Raw genomic sequence first — 26,552 nt, 5'->3', positions numbered from 1 at the left:
TATTCTTTTCTCTATTTTCACCCATGTTGTTGAATAAGTCAGACAATTGTTTTCCTACCAGTATGTCGAATCCAAAATCCCTATAGCCTATACCTGGAGCCTGTTTGGTTATATGTAACATTAAGCATACAAGCAAATTTCCAAATCTAAAGGTTCCTTTCTTATCCTTCTTGATTTTTGCCAAATTGTCAATTAACTCATCTTTCAACCATTCATAGATATCAATATTTACATTGTCCTTAACCATGTCATAAGCACTTTTTATGCATAAACTGGAAATAGAGTTAAGCCTATTTGCATGAGTTTCTTTGTAACCTAGAATCATGCTAATGAGTCTCACATTTGTATCGGTCACATCATTAACCCTCAATGATCTTTTGTCGGATGTTGCACCAGTTAATTTCATTACTAGGTCATTGGAGACCTTCTTGGTTTTGTCGGGTCTGGTAATGGTGGAAGGTAACCCTATTCCTGCTTTCATAGCTACCTTTGTAATTTTATGCACTGAGTCAAGCCAAAAGAATGAGCCATGTACCCTACTAAGAACTATCCTAACCACTTCCTTGGGAAATTCAAGAATGCAAAGGATTTCAGTGAATCCTATGGTTTCAACAATTTTATGTTCAGGTTTCACATTTCTGCCATTGTCACATATAATATATTTATACATGTTTTTGATTTCTTCATCACCTAATTCCTCTATGTTGCAATGAATATACATTCTAGGGTCTTCTGCATAAACAACACCCTTTGGAATTTGGGAAAAAGCACCTATGTTGTCATCTTTCTTAGCTACCTCGGGAACTAGCTAAAACACGGGCCTAGGTCATTTTATAACCTCGACTACTGTAGGGTTTTCTATGAATTCAGGTGCAAAGGAGGATGCCATGATGATAAATACCTTTTTTTGCCTTTGGATGGATTGATTGCTAAAGTGCTTTGCCTCTTTGCTCGAAATGCCTTAGCTCGAAAATCTTCACGCTCTCTGAAAGTTTGAATTCATGGTGAAATGAAATGGAGCCAAAAATCTTATTTTATAAAGTTTTTTTTGCTACCTACCACATTAATTGTTTGCCGGCAATGTATTAACTCAACTTTATTTGTCGGTAATAAAGGATTTTCAACTTCTTTTCTCCAATCGAGGGAATAATAGCGCATGTGTCATTAAATTGCCAAACCCTCAAGATAATTTTTCTTCAATTTGATGAAGAACATCCTGCCGATGGAGCATTGCTCTGTCCTACCAGTGGAGCATCATATTGTCCTATCGGTGAAGCATTTGTTGGTTCTACCGGTGGAGGAGTAACCCCAATATTTAGATCACCTTTTCTAATCCATTGCTTTGAAAATTCTTGCTTAACCTCTTCAACCTTTTCTTTACCTTTCAAGCTAGTACTTTTGTTATCTACCGGTGTACCTTTACTTCTACAGAATTTAGCAATATGACCAATCTTGTTACATGCATAACAATTTACATTATTTTTCTGAATAGCTTTCCCATAACCTATGCCGGTTTGTGTTCTGCATTTATTTGATAAATGACCAAATCTTCCACATACATAACATCTTACATTCATTCTGCAATTTTCAGAGTTATGACCAATTTTGTTGCATTTGGTGCATTGATTGGTGGGAGGATTGATGTTCTGATAATTCCTAGATCTACATTCATTTGCCCTATGACCATATTTATTACAGTTAAAGCATTTTCCATTGAATTTGTAAGTATTAGAGGGTCTTACTGGTTTTCTTTGATCCTGGGTATTTGTAGTACCGGAGCTTTCTCCAACTTCAAATCCATCTCCAAAAGTGTCACCTTTGGGTTTTTGATTCTTCGATAAGGTACTAAGTTCTTCTGAGATTTTCTTGAATTTTTCTTTGTGTTGATTTGCAGTTTCCAATTCCCTTTCCAAGATCTCTTTTTGTCTCATTAATTCATTCGAGTCATTTTGAGTATGCATCAGATCTATCTTCAACATGTCATTTTCATAGCTAAGTCTTGTATTCTCATTTGCTGCATCACTTAGTCTTCAGGTCAATTCTTCTTCATTCTTCTTTCTATCCTCAATCTCTTTGCAGAATCGCATAGTCATATCCTGCATTTCATTTTTTGTTGTCATGATCTCTTGTTTCAATTTGCTTATCATATCATTTAGTGATTCCTTTTCATCATTTTCATTTTGCAATTTTTCACAAAGTTCTCTTCTCTTGTTTCTTGTAATAGTAAGATTTTCTTGAAGTGCCTGAATAATGTCCTGAGCTACTTTTAAATCATCTTCTAATTTGATATTTTTCAACTTCTCTGCATCATAGTCAGTAAGAGCTCCTTCAAGTTGCTTCATCAGATTTTCCATATTTATCGATGTCAAGATCTTCCTCAAGCTATTAGGCTTCTAAAAATAGAGGACCAAGCTCTGATACCAATTGTTAGGGTTCGCACAGATACTGAGAGGGGGGGATGAATTAGTATCTGACCGGTAATGAAATTTTCTTAAAATTGAATATGCAGAATATAAAGTAACAGTACACCGGTATGCAAGAATTAATGCAAATAATAGAATCAAAAGCATCCACATGAAAAGAACACCATAACACAAGATGTTTAATGAGGAAACCTGGTGTGGGAAAAACCTCAGTGGGATTTGTGACCCACAATATTCACTTACTGGCCAATAAGAGAATATTACTTACAATAGGGGCCTGCACATGCAGGAAGGCCAACTACCTAGAGCTCACTGCTCAATAAGAAGTCACACTGACTTAGAATGAGGATTTACACAAATCCAATATTCTGTACTCCTTTACAATAGCATCTTTAATGCCAGATTCAGTACCAGTTCTTGCTCTATTCTTTACATATACCCTTGACCTAAATTTTGCACATTAGGTCTTCCTTATAATTTTTTTATTGTTTTCTATCCATATCCTACAAATGCCTACAATGATCTCTTTTATATACAAGAGTCATTTTACAATTTTCCAAGTCGGCTTACAATGATAAACAAAATATAACATATCAAAAATCTTGTCGGCCTTTGTGCCGGTATACATATTTCCTTCTATGACGGTGTACATCTTCTGTGCTGGTGCCAATGTAGATTGATTTTGTTGATGTCGGTGCACTATTTTGTTTGAGTAATGCTTTGCCAGTATAATGTCTTTCCAGTGCCATAGGATTGCAAGGTTGCCTGAGTAATGCTTTGCTAGTGCCATAGGATTGCAAGGTTTCCTGACTAATGCTTTGTCAGTATAATGTCTTGCCGGTGCCATAGGATTGCAAGGTTGCCTGAGTAACCCTACTAGACTGGTGATAAAAGCAAATTCTTATCTTTTCAAGAAATTCATGGAGGTCTAGTAGGGTTTGGAGATGATAAAGCTTGTTTAATCAAAGGAAGAGGAACTATATCTTTGGATGGTAAGCATAATACTAACAATGTTTATTATGTAGTAGGTTTAAAGCATAATATTTTGAGTGTTGGTCAATTAGTTGAAAAAGGATTTCAATTACAATTCAAGAATGGGAAATGCAAAATCATAAACAGAACTGGATTGGAGATTGCAAACGGTAATCAAACTAAAGGTAATATCTTTCACTTGAATACCAATGATAAAACATGTTTGATTGCACATATTGATGAAAGTTGGTTATGGCATAAGAGACTTTGTCATGTGAATTTTGATTTCATTGTAAACATCAGTTCAACTAAGGCAGTAAGTTATTTACCTAAGATTGTGAAAACTCATAATCTGGTATGTAAGGAATGTCAAATGGGAAAGCAAGTTAGAACATCATTTAAGAGTATTACTGAGAAATCCAATAATATTCTTGATTTAATTCATATTGATTTGTGTGGTCCAACAAGAACAAGAAGTCTACAAGGAGATAGATACTTTATGCTAATAATTGATGATTATTCTAGAATGTGTTGGGTTACACCCCAGACACCCAAGCAAAATGGAGTTGTGGAAAGGAAGACTAGAACTATTCTTGATGTAGCAAGAACCATGCTAATGGAAGCAAATCTACCTCATGTGTATTGGAGAGAAGAAGTGAATACAACGGTTAATACTTTCAACAGAGTTCACATCAAAAGTGAAACTGGTAAGACCCCTTATGAACCATGGTTTGGTAATATTCCTACTTCTAAGTACTTCAGAATATTTGGAAGCAAATTTTATATTAGAAGAGATGAGTATATTGGCAAATTTGATTCTAGAATTGATGAAAGAATATTTCTTTGTTATTCATCAAAAAGCAAGACATATATATGTTATAATAAAAGGTTACAAAAAATCATTGAGAGTACTAATGTGAAGATAGATGAACACTTTAGAGGAGATTCAAGATCTGTAGAACTAGCAGTTGAAATGATTATAAATGAATCGACACAAATTGCACTTGTACAAAATGAAGACCCAGTCACACCAACATCATCATAAAACTCAACTGTGACTGAAGAACAATAGCATGTGAATGTAAATTTGAACAAACCTAGGTATGTAAGATTGAATCATTCAGAGGATCAGATAATTGGAAACAAGAATCAAGGTGTTATGACTAGAGGAAGACTGGCAAATGAAGAGGTATGTTAATTTCTCAAGTAGAACCAACATCTGTTATTGAAGCATGTCAGGATGAACATTGGATAAAAGCAATGGAAGATGAATTAGAACAAATTGAAAAGAATAATACTTGGACATTAGTTCCCCGACCTAAAGACAAAAATGTAATTGGAAAAAAATGGGTATATAGAAATAAACTTAATGAATATGGAGAAGTAATCAGGAATAAATCAAGATTAGTTTGTAAAGGTTGTTCACAGAAAGAAGGAATAGATTATAATGAAACCTTTGCAACGGTAGCCAAAATTGAGGCAGTTAGACTATTTCTTGCATTTGCAGCCTATAAAACTATAAAGTTTATCAAATGGATGTAAAATATGGATTTTTGAATGGAGATCTTGAGGAGGAAGTTTACATTGAACAACCTGATGGATTTTGTTTGACAGATAATAAGGATATGGTTTGTAGGTTAAGGAAAGCTTTATATGGATTGAAGCAAGCTCCCAGAGCTTGCTATGCTAGATTGGATAAATATTTTGAAGCTTGGTTACACAAAAGGTAATGCTAACAACAATTTATATTACAAAGTTACCAATGATGATATTTTGGTTATTGAAGTATTTGTGGATGATATCATTTTTGGAGGTGAAGATGGATTATGTAAGGACTTTGTGAACAAGATGCAAAAAGAATTTGAAATGTCTATGATTGGAGAGATAAAAAAATTATAGGTTTGCAGATTTCACAAATAGATAAAGGTATATTCATATGTCAAACAAAATACTTGAAGGAACTTTTGAAGAAATTTGGTATGGAAAATTCCAAACTGGTAAGGACTCCTATGACTACAACTGATAAATTAACATTGAAGGATGATTCAGCTCCTATTAATCTAACATGGTACAAATCTATGATTGGAGGCTTACTGAATTTTAACACAAACAAGACCTGATATAATGATTGTAGTATGTATTGTTTAAAGATTTCAAAGCAATCCTAAAGAAAATCATGAATCGAAAGATAAAAGGATTTTTTGGTACCTACAAGACACAACAAATCTTGGTTTATGGTATCCTAAAGATGAAAATTTTGATTTATGTGCATACACTGATGTAAATTGGGCAGGAGATGTAGATGAATGAAAGAGTACCACTGGTGGTGCATTCTTTCTTGGCAAAAGATTGATTTCATGGATAAGCAAGAAGATAACTTGCACATCATTATCAACAACAAAATCAAAATATGTTGCATCAACAACTAATTGCACTCAGGTATTATTAATCAAGCAAATGTTGAAGGATATAAAGGTAAAATGCAAAGAACCAATAATTATCTATTGTGATAATTCAACAGCAATTGATATATCAAAGAATCTGGTATTTCACTCTAAGACAAAGCATGTTTCTATTAAGTACAATTTTTTGAAAGAGAATGTTGAAGCAAATGAAGTGAAATTGGTTTATGTGAATACTAAAGATCAAATTGTAGATATATTTACAAAGCCTTTGCCTAAGGAAACATTTGAATATCTCAGAGAGTAGCGTGGGTTAATTTCCCCACCGACAAAGACTTGAATGATGAATATTGGCATCAAACTGATAGGCACTAATAGAAAAAAAAATTCTGTCTTTGATGAAGGAGAGCTACTTCTCAGGGGGAGTAGTTAGCTGAATGCTATATTTTTGAATTCTTAACTACTTTGGCATTTGATGTCAAAGGGGGAGAGATATCTATGGCTATAAACAAAGTTTGTATTTGGAGAGAGATGATTATTCTACTTGGAGAGATGTACTTTGGTTTCTATTTCTGTTACAAAACTTTGTATTGATCTATCTTTGGGAGATCGTTGGTTTATTGGTTTTTGGCATTCTGTTTTTGCAACTTAGATGCTTTTTCATCTAGTGTTGCCATAAATGCTAAAGGGTGAGATTATTGGTATTATGGATGACTTTGTCATGTGTTGCATTAGTTGTCATTGATGTCAACAGTTATCTTCTTGGAATTTAACATTATGTTCACCAGTATGGTTAGTGGCTTATGCACAGTCATCAGTATGTGTTCACCAATAGGTTATATTGTTCACTGACAGCGATGTTGACTTGTTATCATCTATAGATCATTTGGTTATGTCTAAGACATGGATTGGAAGTTTGGATTTGGTATTTTTCTTATTATTCTAATTGGGTTGATGGATTTTCCTTTACCGACATACAAGTCTAGCTTATGGACCGGTACATGTTATCTATTCCAGATCAGCATGACACATTATGGAGATTGTTTATTGATTGGATAATATGGTAAATGTATTGAGATGACATGTTGTATTGCATCAAGACTTATTTGTAATTGATTTAATTGTAATATCTGTAGTGAGCTGACCTATACATTTGGTCTTAGGTTTTGTATATATGATTCTAAGATCTTATTGAAGATAGGGATATAGGATTATGGTATGAGTGTGTTCGAATATTGAAGAGAAAAAATAAGCAGATCCTTGTGCGGATCACCCAGACATTATTTGAAGCTTGAAGGAAGGTTATGAAGGTGTTTTGACACTCATGTTTAGAGCTTAAACCGGTACTAAATCCAGCATTGCAGATGCTATTTTGAGTAGTACATCATCATTGGATTTAACCATCCAATTGTGTAGTTAGTGTGACTCCTATTTTGTGATTGAGTAGTGAGCTCTAGGCACTTGGCCTTTCTACATGTGTAGACCCCATTTGTATACACTTACTATCTGCAGTAGTATCATCTGATTGTGGGTAAGGTTTCCCATTGTGGTTTTTCCCTTACCGGGTTTCCATGTCAAAATCTCTATGTCATGTGTTGTGGATGTTGTTTCTCTTTCTTTTTTATGCATTAAGTTAAACTGATATTGCTATAATTGTTAATCTATTTTAACGACACTTACGTTTGGTTTGCTGGCATTAATTTGGTTTACAATTTATTGTAAACTGGTTCACAACTGATTCACCCCCCCCTCTAAGTTGTCCTTCTTGGGTCCTAATAGAGTACTAATTTTGAGATAATCATAGATTGTCCCATATAGAGGTGAGTCTAAACCGGTTAGGGAATAGATGACTTGGGATGCAAAATTGTCATAGGCTGGGGAAAACAATTGGTCTACCAGGAACTTGTAATGACTATGTTTATCTGGAATTTGCAATAGTGAAGCGATAGTGGCCATTGCATCAATAGATTTATTGCCCAATCTTGGTATTATCATCCACCATTCTCTTGTAAGACATTAGCTTATCATCCTTTTTCTGATATTTATCATTGATCTGATTGATAACTAATTGAGAGTCCCCATAGACTCTTAATTCTATGATTCTCCATTCCACTACCATTTTGAATCATGTCACCAGGGCTTCATATTCAGCAATGCTGCTGGCGCATGGAAAGATCAGTCTATAAGATCTTGGAATTGTGTGCCCTTCTGAAGTGATGAATGAGATTCCAGCACTCGATCCATGTTGTGTATAGGATCTATCAAAGTAAAGGGTCCATTTTTTGGGTATGATAGTGAGGACATCCATGTCCAAAAATTCCACTTGTAGTGGTTGTTGATCTAGTAGTGGTGCTTCTGCCAGTTGATCTACAATTACCTGTCCTTTGATAGCCTAATGTTCTATGTATTTAATATCAAACTCACTAAGATTCATGACCCAGTTAGCCAATCATCCTATAAGAGCTGCCTTGCTGAGTAAATACTTGAGAGGATCAATTTTTGCTACTAGCTTGATTGTATGGGCTAGCATATAGTGGTGAAACTTTTGAGAGGTGAACACCACTGCTAATAAAGCCTTCTCAATGAATGTATAATTTATCTCATATCCGTTCAAAGTTCTATTGATGTAATAAATAGCTCTTTCTTTGCCTTCTGGTTCTTCTTGTGCTAGCAGTACCCCTAATGATACTTTTGTTGTTGATATGTAGAGAATGAGCATCTTGCCTACTATTGGTGGCACCAAAACTGGTGGATTCATCAGATAATGTTTGAGTTGGTGAAATGATTCCATACACTTGTCTTCCCATCTGAAAGGTATATTCTTATGAAGCAGACGATTGAATGGTAGACATTTATCTGCTAGTTGAGCTATAAATCACCTGATGGATTGCAGCCATCCCTGCAGAGATATGAGTTGGCTAATGTTCTTGTGAGGTGGCATTTCCATGATAGCCTGTAACTTTTTTGGATCTACTTCAATGCCCTTTTCTAACATAATGTAGCCTAATAATTTGCCTGATGTGACTCCAAAGACACACTTCTTAGGGTTTAGTCTGACCTTGAATTGCTCCAATCTTTGAAATATTTTATCTAATATGCCTAGATGTTTAGCTCAAGTGAATGATTTAGCCAACAAATCATCCACATAGTCCTCCATGAAGGTATGCATCATATCATGGAAAATTATCATCATGGCTCTTTGATAAGTTGCCCCAGTATTTTTCAAGCCGAAAGGCATGACGTTCTAACAATACATTCCCCATGGACAGGTGAACATCATTTTAGCTTCATCCTCCAGGGCTATCCTGATTTGATTATAGCCAGAGAAATCATCCATTAATGAAAACATTGTGTGGCCTATTATTAGATCCGCAATTATGTCAATACTTGGTAAAGGAAAGTCATGCTTTGGACATGCTTTGTTGAAATCCCTAAAATCTGTACATATGCTAATGCTTTTGTTAGGTTTTGAAACTAGTACAATGTTTGAAATCCATTCAACATAGTCTGTAGGTCAGATAAATCCGATGTCTAATAATTTTTTTAGTTCTTCTTTGACTAATAATTCCACATGCAGATTCATCTTTCTTAATTTCTTCTTGAGTGGCTTAGCTCCTAGAGTGATGGATAAGTGATGCATGATTAGATTCAAATCTATTCTTACGATATCAACATAAGACCAAGAAAAATAATTTTCTTTTCTTTGAAGAATTTGATAAAATCTAGTTGTTCCTCTTCTATGAGTGATTCAGCTAGGTGTATGGTTTTGATTGTTGCCTTAGTACTGATGTTTATTGATTGAGTTGGCTCAATCAATATTGGTGACCTTTCTTGATATTGTTTAGGAAGAGTGACAAGTCTCCCATCTTTAGGTGCCTCAAAAAGGTTTTCACCTGTAGATGTGTCCTTTATTTTTATTTCTTTTGTGATCTAATACTGCCATTGATTGGTTTTCACCATTAGATCCTTTGTTTCTTTCATTTTTGTGACTGAGAGACTTGGCACTCCCCTGATTGAAGATATCATTATTTTGTTCACTGGTAGAGCACGTTTCTGAGTTAACTAAACATAGATACTGGACAATAGATTCATCATCTAGGAATATTGGTATATCATTGTGTTCAGGTTCTTCCCAGTCTATGAGATCAGGATAAATGAGTGGTAAGGAGTCATTTGGTGGGTTAAGATCAGTTGGGGTAAGTGTCATGATAGAGGCATTGTTATAGTTGTTTGGGATATTGGTGAAGTGTATGATATTGTCAAGGTCTTATATGGTATTATCTTCAATGTATCCTTGTGCATATTGTCATTTCTCATTCTCACTAGCCTCGTAGATATGTCGTGGTCCAAATTCAAGGGGTCAAGATTCTTAGCCTTGTACCTCCTGAGAAAGGGATGTGTATGAATGGATGGTATTGACCTTAATGTATTTCGTAATATTTGAACAACTACTCCATTCATATTTATTAGAATCGGTTTTAGAATTACTATCCCAGATTATCTCACTACTTCTTATAGGTATGTTGTATGGTCAGAAAAGATTTGTGACAATTGACACTAGTTTTGTAGTTTATTTTGATTCAGAATCAGATCCTTCTTGGGTTCTTTGCATTTGTTCATACACTATTTCCCTTCAGTGAGTTTTAATTTCTCCAAGTGGTGGCTCCACTCTAGTTTGAACAGGGTCTTGCACATGATGCACTTTATAAGAGGCTTCCTCCCTTCGAATGGCCAGTTCTTCTTGTCATTTCTTGTTTTCTTGATGTCTCTGTTCTTTCCTTGTCATTTATGTTGCTTGGTGTAGTGTTTCTTGTCATGAGTTTTCATCATATTTTTTCTTCACTCTCCACTGAGGTTTTTGATGGTTATTTTTCTTCTTCATAGGTGGCACATATTGTCCATACCCAAGGCTTGTTTTGTCTCTTACAAATTATGAAGGAAGTTGTAAGAGTTCTATAATGCCTTCTTGACGCTTGCCATTAGGTCTTCTTCCATTGTATCCCATCTGTTGCATAATTTGGAACCCATTTCCATACTATTTGATTGGTATAGACACTTCTATGGTAGCAACTCTAACTTCTTCTTCATCCTTGTATAGCCAACTAAGGATGTCTTTCTCATTTGATTCATTGGCTAGTGTGCCCAGCTAGATAAATTTACCATCAAACTTGGTGATGGGTTGTGTCACGTGATGTGTTGATGCAGAAGGTTGTCCATAAGATTTTGGTGATGTTGGCAATTTTGATAGACATAGGGGTTCAAAAGAGTATGCCCCATGCCTTGGTCCTTGATTTTCATTTTTTGTTTAAAGTCTACGGATAGAGACTTGAATTCTTCGTGATGATGATTGGATGCTGACGAAGCTTGGGCCTCCCTGTTGTATGGAACCAAGCTTTCTTGAGCTGCCCCCATAGCATTTAAATATTGAAAGGGGTTATTATCTAAAGATATGTAAATTTCCTATCCATTGTATGGGAATTTGATACATTGATGGTAGGTGGAAGGTACCACTTGCATTTCATGGATCCATGGAAGACCCAATAGTGTATTATATGTCATGTCTATGTCCAAGACTTGGCACATGGTGTCCTTTTGTACTGGACCTACCTTAATAGTTAGTATCACCATTCCTTTGGATGACCTTTCTTCATCATCATAAGCTTTGATGGTGATCTTCTTTTTTCAGATCGATAGACTTCTTAGAGAAGCCCAATGCACAGATAAGTTTTAAAGTACAGATATTGAGACCAACTCCTCCATCTATTAACATTCTTTTTACTCAATGTTTATAGATTAAAACTTTGATATTGAGTAGGGTGTTATGTGGATAATTCAAGGAGACATCATCGTGTTTGGAAAAGGATATGTTATACAGCTCTATCATATGAGCCACCATGGCTTGGAATCAATTAATGTCCAGATCATTTGGAACATTTTTTTTATAAGTGCTTGTTCCAAAATATCTTTGTGTTTTGGTGAGAGTTTGAGTAGATCAAGTATGGATATTTGAGTGGGAGTTCTCCGTAGTTGATCCACTAAGTTATATTGAGTCTTGGGGAGGGTTGTGGATGTTGATGTGTTCTCTTTCAAAATGTATATTTGTGCTCTGGTTGTCACATTGATCGATGCATGTTCTTGTTTTTCCTTGATTTTTATGACATTTACTTGATTGTCATATGTCAATATGTGATTGATGGTGTTCTCATATAGGTGATTAATATGAGCTCCCTTTGCATTGTTTGATGTTGAAGCTCCTCCCTTGTCATAATTTTGAAGAGGATTTTTGAAGGCTTCATGGTCACCATTCATTTTTTGACCATCAACTATTAAATCATCCCTATCGATCATGTCCTACACTATTTTATTTAGCCTCATACAATCATTTGTGTTATGTCCTTTGTTTTGATGAAAGTCACAATAATGTGAGTCATTCCACCATGGTGGTTTGATCTAAGGTTCAAATTTGTTCGTGGTTGGTAATGTGATGATCTTATTCACCAAGAGTTCTTGAAACACTAATTCTAAGGTTTGTCCTAATGGTGTGTAGATGCGTCGATATGGGAAATTAGTGGTGTTGCCTCTCTGGTCTGTATTATTCCCTTGGTTAGTGGTGTTGCCTTGATGATTTTTATTGGAGCTTGATGTTGAAGTTACCTGATGGATATTTCAAGGATAAGTGTTGGTGCCTTGATCAACACTTTTAGGATCATGATTGGATGGTAGGTTACTTGATAAAGCCATCACTGGTTGTTTAGACTTCACATTATTTGCATCAACTACCCCATCGTTGACAATGTTTTTGTTCCTTGTCCAAAATATGGATTTGTCTAAAGTGTTGTTATTATTTTGATTATTAAAGGTGTTCATGCTTGATGAATTAACACCTTCCTTAAAGAACTTCAATGTTCCTTTCTTAATGCAAGCTTCCTCCACTTGGATTTTGTTTTTTATCAATTTGGCAAAAGATGGTATGCATTGGAGTTTGATTTGATAACTTATCTTACTATTCAGATTATCGATGAAGATTTCCATCTTTTCCTTCTCAGGTATGTCTCAAGGATATCTTGAAACCATGCATCTCCATCATTGAAGAAACACCATGAATGTCTCATTGCTCTTTTGTTTTGTGTTACACACATCCAACATGGTGATTGCATGTTGAATGTTATAGGAGTATTGTGCTATGAATTTGTTTACTAACTCATCAAATGATCTGATGGGAGGTGTAATTATAGAAAGCCACTCCATTGTTTGCCCTCCCAAACTTCTTGGGAATAATCTCACTAAGTGTCATCGTGAGAAAACTATAAGCTCATGGTACAAAATTCCCGAATGTGATCGCGGGGATCACTTTTTCCATCGTATTTGTCATACTTTGGAATATCTAAATTTGGGGGAAAAGGTACCATATTCAATCTCCTATCAAAAGGATAAGGACATATTTCATCCAAGGAGTATCATACTGTAGTCCCTTGTTGCATGTCTTGCATTTGTCTTTGTAGCATTTGGAGTTGTTGTGCAAGAGCAACCATGGGTGCATTTGTCCTCTGACGGAGAGTTTCCCCTTGTTCATTAAGATTATCCTGATTGTGGGCATGGTCTTGCTCGTGGGTGTTGTCTTGTTCATGTGTGCGATCATGGTTGCATATGTTTTCGGGATCATGTGTCTCTTCTTCTCTTCGTTGTTCTTGATAGGCATAATTTCTTGACCTTTTTCTTGAAACTCTTTCATCAGTATTTCTTAAGCTTTCTGTATCAGATTCTTCATGAATGTTGACTCCTTTGCTAGTCAGTATGAGTAGATATATTTCTTTGTCTACTTCTATAAGTCTTTCCATGAGTTTTTGGAAAGCTACGTTTCTTGACATTCTTGGAGAAGTTATTTGATGATCTTCATTTCTCCCATATTAGCATACTCATCAAAAGGATTGGACAATCTATGACCCATACTCAATTCTAGTTGTGATTCCTTCTACTTATTTCTCTGGGATTGAGTGATAATGGCCATCAATATATTTCTACCATGATGAATTATTCCTCTTCTATGGGAGTTCTTGGTGGTGTTGGTGGCTAGGTCGAGCTTCGTTATAAGTGATAAGGAACTTTGGGAACAAAGTAGGGTTAATCCTTCCCCATGATTTAGGCATTGGTTGAATGTCATTTTCAAAATGTAAGCCCTACTTATTAAAGGCTCTTTGTCAAACTTGTTTGTTTTCCCTTGGAGATACAATCACATATGACGCAAGAATGAGCGATGTGATATAAAGAGTTGGTGATTGATATAGAGAAATTTATTCCTTTCAGCAAGTGCCTTAGAACTAGGTTGTCTCTTCTTCAACTTAGTTTTGTGATGAAGACTTGTTCTTCTCAAAATATGAGTGGTCATATATGAATGATCAAAGGTTGATGTTGATGTCGAAGCTGGATACTTCATTTGAAAACTCAAGTTTACTTTATCAAGTAGAGGTGTAAAGCGGAAAATCGCGGTCGAACCCTAGTTGGTCTCCCCTCTTCTAACTCTGAGGAGAGAGAAGGGAGGTTCACTAGGATTCGATGGGTTTTCACTTAGGAGGAAGACTTTACATTCAAAAGAGGGGTTGAAACTCATAAGATTCAATCCCACACAATGTAAGATTGGATGCTAAATGAATTTCAAGGGTTTGGAAAGCAAAGCTACCCTCTTTTGTAAAGAATGTTGATTAAGGAAATTAAGCTAAGGATGCATAGAAAGTCATAAAGATTCGCTTATAAACTGAGTTTAGGTTATAGGATGAAGCTGCGGACCTGGAATTAGCAATAGAATGTCGATACGGCGCTGTCCTGCAAATTTGAGCAAAAGTTGTCGGGACGATGGCGCCCGGCGCCACGGTCCTCCGAAAAATCCGCGAAACGAAGGGGGATCTGTTCGTCTCTGCACAAGGATTCCAGATCTTCAATCTTAGCCGTGTACCTGCAACCTACACACAGAAAAGCGAAGACGATTGGGGGGTTAGGGATTAGGGGTTTGCCTTTAGGTCAAACCCCGGTTTTGGAATTAACCAAGAAATGAGAAAGTGCTGTAAATGTAAATGACTGTAATGTAAAACAAGTACTAATACCTTGTTCTAAGGATGTTTGTATCCTTATGTGCAAAGGTTAAGATGTTGTATGTTGTAGTATGTGGCATGTAATAAGTGATCTCCTCTTCAATGGTTGAATCCTTGACTTGAATGCAACACTTAGCCTTGAATGGAGACTTGGAATGATCAATTGCTTGAATGCTTGAGTATAGTTTCCACGCTTTTCACATATGTCCTCCTCATGCCAAATGAGAGAGAAAAATGTAGTTTATATACTTGTCAATTAGGGCTGATAGACTGATTTTCCCGACCTTAGGCCGACCAGGGAAGTATATTTCCAAATTGCAATCAAAAAGACCCGATATCACTTAGGAAACCGGGCCCAAAATAGGACCCAGGGACCAGGGCGCTGGGCGCTCTGGTCCCACCTCCGGGACAGCGGGGTGCAAGGAGGTTCAGGCCAATGGTGCTTGAAAAATGCAATTTTCAGTGTCGTGAGCAAGTTTTGGGGTCTCCATTCAGGTTGCGTGTTGCGTCGCCATCGTGAAGACCGAAATGCAGTCGAAATTGCAAGTGTCACAATTTTAGGACGCTACATTTAGCCCCCACTTTAGCGGGAGTATGTATGCTCATACTTCCGGTAAAGTACAAGGAAACAACGTTGAAAGACTTTCACCACGTCAAGGAGGCAAGACACACCAAGCCCCCAGTGGACTAAGGATCTTACGACTTCGATTGACAAAGTAAAAGGGAAGATCACGAGGGAGAACCATGACTATCAGTAGTAAGGTTCCCTCACTATGAGTCATGCAAAAGAAATACCAAAAATATTCAAGACAAAGCTAAGTTTGCCAAGAATTTTCAAGTATCTTTGAAAGGATAGACAGGGTGTATGCCCCCCTACGTTAAAGCGATCGCACACACCTCAACGGGGGTGATTGTTTTAACGTAGTGATACACATAAGAAATGAGAAAGGAAAAGGAGCACGTTATCACAAAGATTTAGCCCCCAAGTGTGAGATAAACCCAAGGATAATAGACACAAAACACAAAGCACGAGGTGACTTCGCTTTCCTCGGGGTCAGTATGCTATATGATAAGTCATGTATATATCATATGTATGTATGCATAATTGTTCTTCATTCCCCAATCAAGGAAGGTCACCTAGAAGAAGGGAACACATGTGTCTTTTGAGTCAACATGAGAGAGACCAAAGAGATCTCAATGCTTTGCATCATCCTCAAGTAGACAACACTAAGGACAACAAATAGAAGAATGAGAATAACATATAGAAGAAGTAACAAAAGAGAGGGGGAGAGAATCTGCTATGCTAATGTAACTAGTCTAGCACGTCATCTACCCCCCGATCTTGCTGATCAATGTTTCGGGAAGGCAGGGAACACGCTAGAGGAGGAACATCCAACACAGCAGATGGAGCTATCACAAGATCCAAACAAGGGCTATGTTCATGTTCCAAGCCACATTGTTCTTGTCTAGGAGCTAGGATAAGTGCTTTAGAAAATTCATTAGATAAATGGTTATCAACATCAACAAGTTCATATTCGCTATCAGAAGCAAGAGGAGTAACATTTTCATCTATATCATCATCAAGATTTATAAAAATAGGATCTTTAACTCGCACAAGATCAAGACCATCATGCATCTTATGTTTAGGAGATTTAGGCTCAATATCCGGCTGAGGAGAAAATGGAATAATGCTTGTTGAAGGTGTTTTTGGAGATTGTGAAGTTTGAGAAGCAGCTGCTTGAGCCCTAAGACGATGCTTTCATCGGTGTTCCCGTGCAGAACGATTACGTCTAGTCTTAGTAGGAAGTGTAGAAGATAGAGGAGGAGGAATGTTCTCATCCTTATCACTTGGATGTTTAGGTTGTGGTCTCTTAGGCTGGATAATAGGAGAAGAAGAAGGTCTCTTCTCTCTATAAAAGGACAGAGGAGGAACTGTTCCATATAAAGGAGGAATTCTTGGTTTAGGAAGAAGACCAAGTCCATCATGACAAGGAGGTATAGGTCTACTTTTAGAAGATTTATTAGGCATAGACATAGTCACATCCATGGGGACGGGTTGGGAATCTTCTTGAGGAAAGACATTAGTTTTGTCTTTCAAAGGAAGAATTTCCTTCTCAAGAATGATAGGAATGTCAAGTTTAGGTGTTCTAGGTTCACTTAAAGATAGGATCATATCTATTTTCCACTTTTGATAAGATTTAAAAAGATGATCACTTCGCGGAGGAAGAGATTGGAATTGTTTGGGCCAAAAGTAATCAATAGGAACACTAGAGGTTCTTTCGGCTGGTTTAAAGAGACTATGATTGACAGTAACAACTTCACCATTATGGGGAAATTTTAAACACTTATGAATAGGAGAAGCAATAGATTTCATGGAAGATAGCCAAGGATAGCCAAGCTTCACACGAAATTGTTCGGAAGATGGAATAATAGCAAAGTTCACATCAAGAGATTTATTATGGACCTCAATAGGCAATGTAATAGAACCAATTGCAGGAGAAGAAAATGCATCAAATAGTTTCACAATCACATCTGTTTTATCATAGATCACTTGATTCAATTGCAAAGTAAAAAGAAATTCTTCAGTAATAACATTAACCATGCACGAAGGATCAATAAGCACTCCACGGCAAGGTGTATTCTTGACTTTTGCAACTACGTATAAAGGACCATCAGGTGCTCTAATGGTTTCACTAGAATCAAATGTGATGGAAGGTTCTTTAGGGATTTCTTGTTGCTCTACAAAGTTAATCACATTCGGAGTCATAGACACAAGACCATCAGATGAGAAAGAGGAATCATTAGCCTCAATCGCATTAGAGGTATGAGAGGTATGAGAAGGTAATGGATCAGTAAAAATCTGAAGATTTTGGTTAGGAGGAGCTACAGATGTGTTGCCTTTATCATTCACTCCAGAAACAGAAATAGTATTATTATCAATCAAATCTTGAATTTTACCCTTTAAAGAAAACATTTTTCAGTATCATGCCCAGGCTGACGATGAAAGTGACAAAAAGATTTGTGATCAAAATAAGGTGAAGTAATCTTTGCAGGATCAATTTGTCATACAGGAGGAAGAGTAAGCACATTTTGTTCCAATAACTTATTCATAATACTATGCAATGATTCATTCAAAGGAGTATACTTTCTTTCTTTCTTGAAAAATTTAGAAATAGGAGGCACACCTGATGCTGCATTCACATTGTTGTTGATGATGTTTTCATTGAATTTGATGGAATCTCTGTTCGGTTTAAACTTCCCAAATGGTTGTTGACTGCTATCACCCTTATCACTCGGAGCCATAGGATGTGATTGTTCCATTTGACTCACAGTCAGTTGATAATTGTGAAGAGTGGCACACAACTGTTGGAAAGAAGTAAACTCAGAAAATAGAAGTTTGTCTCGAATATCTTTTTGCAAATTAGAAATAAAGATTCTTTGAATATCATTATCAGGCACTGGAAAAGAAATTTGAGCATACAAATGCTTATATCTACCAATGAAATCAGTCACTTTTTCTTTAACACCTTGTTTACAATGCATTAAATCAATCAAAGTAACTTTAGGACTTATATTGTTTTGAAATTGTTGAATGAAAGCATTTGCAAGTTGTTCGAAAGAAGTAATAGAATAAGAAGGCAACGAGCAATACCATTGTAGGGCTTTGTCTCTTAATGTTCTGGTGAATAGTTTTTCAAGCAACCTTTGGTCATAAGCAAAATCAGTACATATTGTTTGAAAAGTCTTAACATGTGTTAGAGGATCTCCTTTACCATTATAAAGCTCCAAATGCGGGATTTCAACATGTTTAGGAGGAATAGCTCGAAAAATATCAAGAGAAAGTGGGCTCGCAACATCAAATGTGGGCACACTAAACTTAGATTGATTCATAGAGGCAATTTGTTGCTGTAAAGAAGAGACAGTTTGTGCAAGATTATTAATGGTAGCTTCAGTCGAAGAGTTCATATTAGGTGTGTTAGATTGAGATGGAGGTGTGATGTTATTGAAAGAAGGTAAAGAGTAAGGTGGTGGGACCCTATGATAGTCAACCATAGGGGATGATTGGATAGGAGGAACACTACAAGGAGGAATGGAATGGTTAAATGAATTGCCCCCTTGCGTCATGTTCATTTGTGAAGATGTAATAGGAACACTCATTGAAGGAATGAATGAAGAAGTCGGATTGAATGAAGGAATAGGGTTAATTGAAGAAGGAGGATTGCCCCCATGACTAGTGATCACAGGAGGAATGTCTTGTATAGAAGTAGCCATTATGTTTGATGTAAAGGTAGGTATACTAGCAATAGAAGTGGTCAAAGGAATAGAATGATTGACTTGTGTAGGAGGTTGTGTATAACCTAAAGATTCAGCACAACTCTTCATAGGCATCACATTCGAATCCACAATGTGTGAAATACCACGCAAAATATCAATTCCATTCTTATCACTTTGAAGCATGCATTTTAGACCCTCAATTAAAGGAAGAGCTTGACTATCGGGATACTCATGAGACATCCATTGGTGAAAATCGTCAAATTGGTTATCCAATTTGGAAAGTTGTTCAACGGAAACTTCATGGAGAGCTTCTTCATCATTCGGAGGATTAGAGGAATTACCCATGTCCTCGTTAAAAAGGCTACTCAAATTAGGTTCCATCTCCTTAGTAGTTAAACCTCGGAAGGACTTAATTCTACGACTTCGTCTAACGAGAATAGTGTAAGTAGGGCTTGTTTTTGTAAAACTCATGCACTAGAAAGAGAGAAAAGATTTTGAATTTAGAGGTAGCAATTTTCAGTAAAATCAGCCAATCTTCTGGATTTAAGCTGGTAAATGCAATCACAACAGTCTCCCGAAATTTCAGAAAAAATGTCCGGGACCGTGGCGCTCGGAGTGCAACACGATCCTTGCAACTTTTTTTGAAATTTGCAGGGATGAAAGGTATGATGATTTTAGAGCTAATCTGAAAAAATTGAGTGATTTTACGATCTGTAGATAGGCCAAATTAAAGTTGCAAATTCAAAATTGAACCCTACCAAGATTGTCGAAAAATGCAAAATTTGAATTTTGAAAAAGAGAAGGAAACTGAAATTTTGAATTTTATGATTTTAGAGGGAATGTCAAAAGCAGTGCAAGTTTTGAAATTTAAAAATTGATTCAATTTCACGCAAAATTCAATTTTGAAAGCGGAAATCAAAGTTGTTATAATTAAGCACTTAATTTCAAAAGTCACAAAAATGCAAGAATTTGAATAAAGCACTGAAATTTTGAATGAATGCAAACACAATTTTCAGATTTAGGACAGTAAGAACACAATTTTGACACAAAATTTCAATTTCAACAATTTTTGAATGATTAGGAGCCTTAAACCAAGCAATCACAAGACCAACTTTGACTGTAATTTTGAAAGTGTTATAACTGACAAAATCAGCCAAAATTCTGGATTTTAGCAGGAAAATACAGCAAGATCTCGCTCCCGAAATTTTGGAAAAAATGTCGGGGACGATGGCGCTCGGAGTGCAACACGGTCCTCGCAACTTTTTTCCAAATTTTCAGGGATGCAAGATATTGTGATTTTATTACAGAATCCAAAGTTACAGATGATTTGGAGATGTTTTGATCGGTCAAATTGTCAAACAAAGGTTGAATTAAGAGGGTTTCAAAAATTAGGGTTTTGACATTTAACCACTTAATTTTCAAAATTAAAGTACAGATATGAATTGATAATTTATAATAGAAAAGCAGATCTGAAGCAAGCATTAATAATTAAACATTTCGCAAGTTCAATGTTCAAAAAAAGAAAATTTAGGGTTTTTATGCAATCACCTCTAAAATTTTGCAAAAGATCAAACATGGAAATGTAATCAAGGAATCAATTTTCAAGATCTAATCATGAATAATCAGAAAGGATGTTCACATCAGGTTCACCAAAATGTAAAGCGGAAAATCACTGCCGAACCCTAGTTGGTCTCCCCTCTTCTAACTCCGAGGAGAGAGAAGGGAGGTTCGCTAGGATTCGATGGGTTTTCACTTAGGAGGAAGACTTTACATTCAAAAGAGGGGTTGAAACTCATAAGATTCAATCCCACACAATGTAAGATTGGATGCTAAATGAATTTCAAGGGTTTGGAAAGCAAAGCTACCCTCTTTTGTAAAGAATGTTGATTAAGGAAATTAAGCTAAGGATGCATAGAAAGTCATAAAGATTCGCTTATAAACTGAGTTTAGGTTATAGGATGAAGCTGGGGACCTGGAATTAGCTGTAGAATGTCGATACGGCATTGTCCTGCAAATTTGAGCAAAAGTTGTCAGGACGATGGCGCCCGGCGCCACGGTCCTCCGAAAAATCCGCGAAACGAAGGGGGATCTGTTCGTCTCTGCATAAGGATTCCAGATCTTCAATCTCAGCCGCGTACCTGCAACCTACACACAGAAAAGCGAAGACGATTGGGGGGTTAGGGATTAGGGGTTTGCCTTTAGGTCAAACCCTGGTTTTGGAATTAACCAAGAAATGAGCAAGTGCTGTAAATGTAAATGACTGTAATGTAAAACAAGTACTAATACCTTGTTCTAAGGATGTTTGTATCCTTATGTGCAAAGGTTTAGATGTTGTATGTTGTAGTATGTGGCATGTAATAAGTGATCTCCTCTTCAATGGTTGAATCCTTGACTTGAATGCAACACTTAGCCTTGAATGGAGACTTGGAATGATCAATTGCTTGAATGCTTGAATGCTTGAGTATAGTTTCCACGCTTTTCACATATGTCCTCCTCATGCCAAATGAGAGAGAAAAATGTAGTTTATATACTTGTCAATTAGGGCTGATAGACTGATTTTCCCGACCTTAGGCCGACCAGGGAAGTATATTTCCAAATTGCAATCAAAAAGACCCGATATCACTTAGGAAACCGGGCCCAAAATAGGACCCAGGGACCAGGGCGCTGGGCGCCCTGGTCCTGAGGGACCAGGGTGCTGGACGCTCTGGTCCCACCTCCGGGACAGCGGGGTGCAAGGAGGTTTAGGCCAATGGTGCTTGAAAAATGCAGTTTTCAGTGTCGTGAGCAAGTTTTGGGGTCTCCATTCAGGTTGCGTGTTGCGTCACCATCGTGAAGACCGAAATGCAGTCGAAATTGCAAGTGTTGCAATTTTAGGACGCTACAAGAGGTTTAGTTCAATTCGCCTCCATGACAAAGTGTGTCAAATGATATGGATAAAGTCCTCTGATATGGAAACTTGATTTGACAACTTAGTTATTAAACTAGGTATTATTTTACTAAATTCTATTTTGAGATGTTTCTCCAACAAGCATGTGTTCTTTTTAGCTTCACATAGCAAAATGTGTGTTTCAAAACCTTGAAAACAAAACCTAGTCAACAAAGTAAATCATGAATTTGGTCAACAAAATGAAAATCGTGCAATCAATCATCAATGAAGCTCTTTTGGCCTTGTTCAAAAACAATGAAAGTGAGATTCTTTTTAACTTTGCCAAATAAAGGTTTGTTTGTAGTTCTTTCTAACTTTTTTGCAAAAATGAAAGTGAGGTTTTGTTTTAAGCACCAAAGGAGTAATGAAGTTCTTTTTAATCAACACCAAAAGAAAATGGGATCCTTTTTAACTTTGCAAAAAAAAAGTTTGCTTGTAGTTGTTTTTAACCCTTTTGCAAAAATAAAGTGAGGTTTTGTTTTAAGCACCAAAGGAGTAATGAAGTTCTTTTCAACCAATAGGAAATGAACTCTTCTTAAACTAGCTTGAAAAACCTAGAAATAAAAATAATCAAATGCCTAAATATAACCCCTCCCATCTGCAAACAAGGATTAGTAACCTGCAACAAATAAAAGTTAGTGAAAATTTTGATAACTCAATGATGAATGGATAGTACCAAACCGGTATTGAGAGGGGGGGTGAATCAGTATAGACAAAAACACAATCCTAAACTGGTTTGTTAGCAGACACTGTGCTTTGATAGATAAACAGTAACATAGGTCTTAAATAGAGTACAACTGGCAAAACCAAGAATAACTGAGACAAGCATAAACCGGTTGACACTTATCTTTTCATACAATCTAATACTTCATTTCCATTTGACCCTAGTGCATGAATAGGTAATTTATCATCAAAGATATATAAATAGCTAGATTAACATGATTTACCTTTAGACACAAATCACATAAACCATCACATGAATAACACCACACATGACACACAGATTTTTCATGTGGAAACCCAACTGGGAAAAACCACGGTGGGGATGAATACCCACAAGATGTTTTTGAACTCTTTAGAAGTCCGCTCTATTAGGATAGGTTCTGTTAGGAACCGATCCTGTTACGGATCACCTAGTTAAGGGATGGCTAGAATACCCGGTTAAGGGTTAAACCCTGTTAAAGGTTACCTTGTTAGAGGATTTTAAGAACTCAATGGTTTTGAGTCACCTTGTTAAAGGATTTATAGTAAGCTGGTTAAAGCTACCCTGTTAAGGGATTTCCCAACTGTTGAAGTGGTTAGAGATAAACAGGTGTTACAATGATCTAGTAATGGCACTCAATGCCAATGCAGATCCACTTTAGCTCCTCTTCACCTTCTGGACTCACACTCTGCACGTATCACTTCTCTCTTTTGGTTTGGCAAGAATCATGCATCTCTTCGCTTGGATACTCACACACAAATTTTACCAACAACCTCAGAAAGAAACACAACATCGATCTTATAGGAAATAGATAGGTCGTAGCATAAACCCTAAACCCTAAACCTATTAGGTTGAGCAATTCAAATGGTTCAATCCTGACTGTTGAGCACATAGCATTAAATGTAGCATTCTTGAACCAATCTCAAGACATTCTCCATCGTTCATTTTCCACCGATTTCATGGTGACTGATAACCCATCATGCATTATCACTATTTACAGACTTTGCACATTCCTGAGGTAGATAGGGACAATCTCCTTTATGCAAGATCCTTCACGTGCACAAGGTTGTCATGGCAACATGATCTGTTCTTTGTTACAATGCTAACTCATCACACAAAGTCACTGGTTGAGTCACACAGGCTTGAAGCTTATCAACCGAAAACCCTGAGACTACCAACTGGTAGTCATACAAAGCTTTCATGTACCAGTTCCCATATCAACATGCTGGTTCACCTTGAATAGACACATCGCTTCACTTTGGCACATATATCGGTTCACAATGTCATACTAATTCTCACATATACTGGTTCTCCCTTGTTCAGCATATTGATATCAATGACAACATACAATGTCATCATGTCCTCATACTGGTTCACCTAATGCCAACAATCTCCCCTTTTGGCATTGACGGCAATATACAAAGATATCTCTCCACTTCACATCTTCTCCCCCAATTTCTTTAGATATCTTCTCCACTTCACTTCTCCCCCTTTGACAACAATGCCAAAGTGGAGGCACAAGCTTCCCTATTCCATTATGTTTCTCCCCTTGAGGAGTAGCATCCTTCAACACATCAATCCTAAAGAAAAATTTGACTATGCAATACTTGACTGATGTGGAGCATATACCTTTAGTTTACTTCCTAAAGGGGAAGCACCACTAATTCACCTTTTAAGTACATAAATGTAGCCTTTGGAAGAGGCTTGGTGAATATGTTTTCAAACTGCTCCTTACTAGAAACATGCTCTAGTGCAATCTCTTTGTTCTGAACCTTTTCCTTCAAGAAATGATACTTAAGCTCAAAGTGCTTAGTTCTATAATGTAAAACCGGATTCTTGGAGATGTTAATTGCACTAGTATTGTCACAAAATATACTTACTGGTTTAGATACAGGAACTTTGAAGCCATATAATACATGCTTCATCCAAATTGTCTGAGTGCAGTTCATGAAAGCTACAGCATACTCTACTTCTGCTATAGACCGAGAGATACAACTTTGCTTCTTACTCATCCATGAGATCAGTCTACCACCAAGAAAGAATGCACCACTAATTGTGCTCTTCCAGTCATCCACATTACCTTCCCAATAAGCATCTGTGAATACTTTCAAGTTGAAGTCCTTTCCATATGTATACCACAATCCATAATCAACAGTTCCCTTCAGATACCTAAGAATTCGCTTGACTGCAACCAAGTGGGATTCTCTTGGACTTTTTTGGAACCTTGCAGTAATGCCAACTACATGTGCAATATCTGGTCTACTATGCACTACATAATGCAACTTACCAATCATTGATTAGTATTCCTTCTCATCAACCAATGTTGAGTCATCTTCTTTGGATAGTTTACAATTGGTCACCATCGGTGTTCCAAATGGTTTTCTATCTTCCATGCCAAAGGTCTTCAACACCTCTTTGACATACTTGGACTGAGTGATAAAGATTATATCCTTCATCTGCTAAATCTGCAGTCCAATGAAGAACTTAATCTCCCCTATGAGTGACATCTCAAACTCTTTCTTCATCTCATCTGCAAACTCATGAATAATCTTGTCATCTCCACCAAAGATAATATAATAAAAAAAAACCTCACATATCAAGATCTGATCTCCTTCAGAATTCAAGTAGATATTGCTATTTTCACTTGTTCTCTCAAATCCAATCTTCACAAGATGGGAGTATAGGCATTCACACCATTCTCTAGGTGCCTTGTTTAGACCATATAAGGCTTTATGTAGCCTACATACCATGTTACTATCTCCAGATAGGGAAAACCCATCTAGTTGCTCTATATACACCTCCTCTTCAAGTACACCATTTAGGAATATAGATTTTACATCCATTTGATATACTTTGAATCCTTTAAAAGCTGCATATGCAAGAAGCATACGAACTCCTTCCAATCTGGCTACAAGAGAAAAGGTTTCTCCATAGCCTTCTCCTTCTTCTTGAGCATATCCTTTACACACCAGTCTATCTTTTTTTCTAATCACTATGCCATCCTCATTTAGCTTATTTCTGAAAAACCCATTTGGTACCAATGACATTTTTATGCTCCGGTCTAGGTACCAAAGACCATGTACCATTTCTCTCTATCTGGTCAAGTTCCTCTTCCATTGCCTTGAACTAGTCTTCATCTTTATGTGCCTCTTTGAATGATTTAGGCTCAAATTTAGAGATCATACATGAGTTTTCTCTGACCTTTCTTCTTGTAAGGATTCTTGCATCCTTATCTCCTATGATCTGCTTAGGATCATGATTCAACTTGACATAATGAGGAATGGTCTTGATAGATTCCTCTTGCTTTTCTTCTTCATCCTCATCTCCATTAGTATCAGCATCTACATCTACCGGTGTAGGAACACTCTTACTGGTACTTGGTTGACTAGCAACCAGTTCCTAGAAGGTTACAACTGGTTCATATATTGCTTGCTCACTGCTAGTTTCCTCAGTTTTCTTAGAGGTTTCATCAACTCTTACATTGATGCTTTCCATAATTCTCTGAGTCCTATTATTAAAACACTTGGCAGCTTTGCTCTTGGTGGAATACCCTAAGAATATTCCCTCATCACATTTCGCATCAAATTTGCTCTGGTGTTCACTCCTCTTGATGTAACATTTGCTACCAAACACTTTAAAGTAGGTAACCATAGGTGTCTTACCTGTCCAATACTCATAAGGAGTTTTATCCTTAACTTTTTTGATGAGTACCCGATTCATTGTGTAGACTGCAGTGCTCACCGCTTCTCTCCAAAAGGTGTGAGC

Source organism: Cryptomeria japonica, chromosome 9, assembly GCF_030272615.1.
Source record: "Cryptomeria japonica chromosome 9, Sugi_1.0, whole genome shotgun sequence".
NCBI classification, from domain to species: Eukaryota; Viridiplantae; Streptophyta; class Pinopsida; order Cupressales; family Cupressaceae; genus Cryptomeria; species Cryptomeria japonica.
This window is presented reverse-complemented; position numbering follows the sequence as displayed.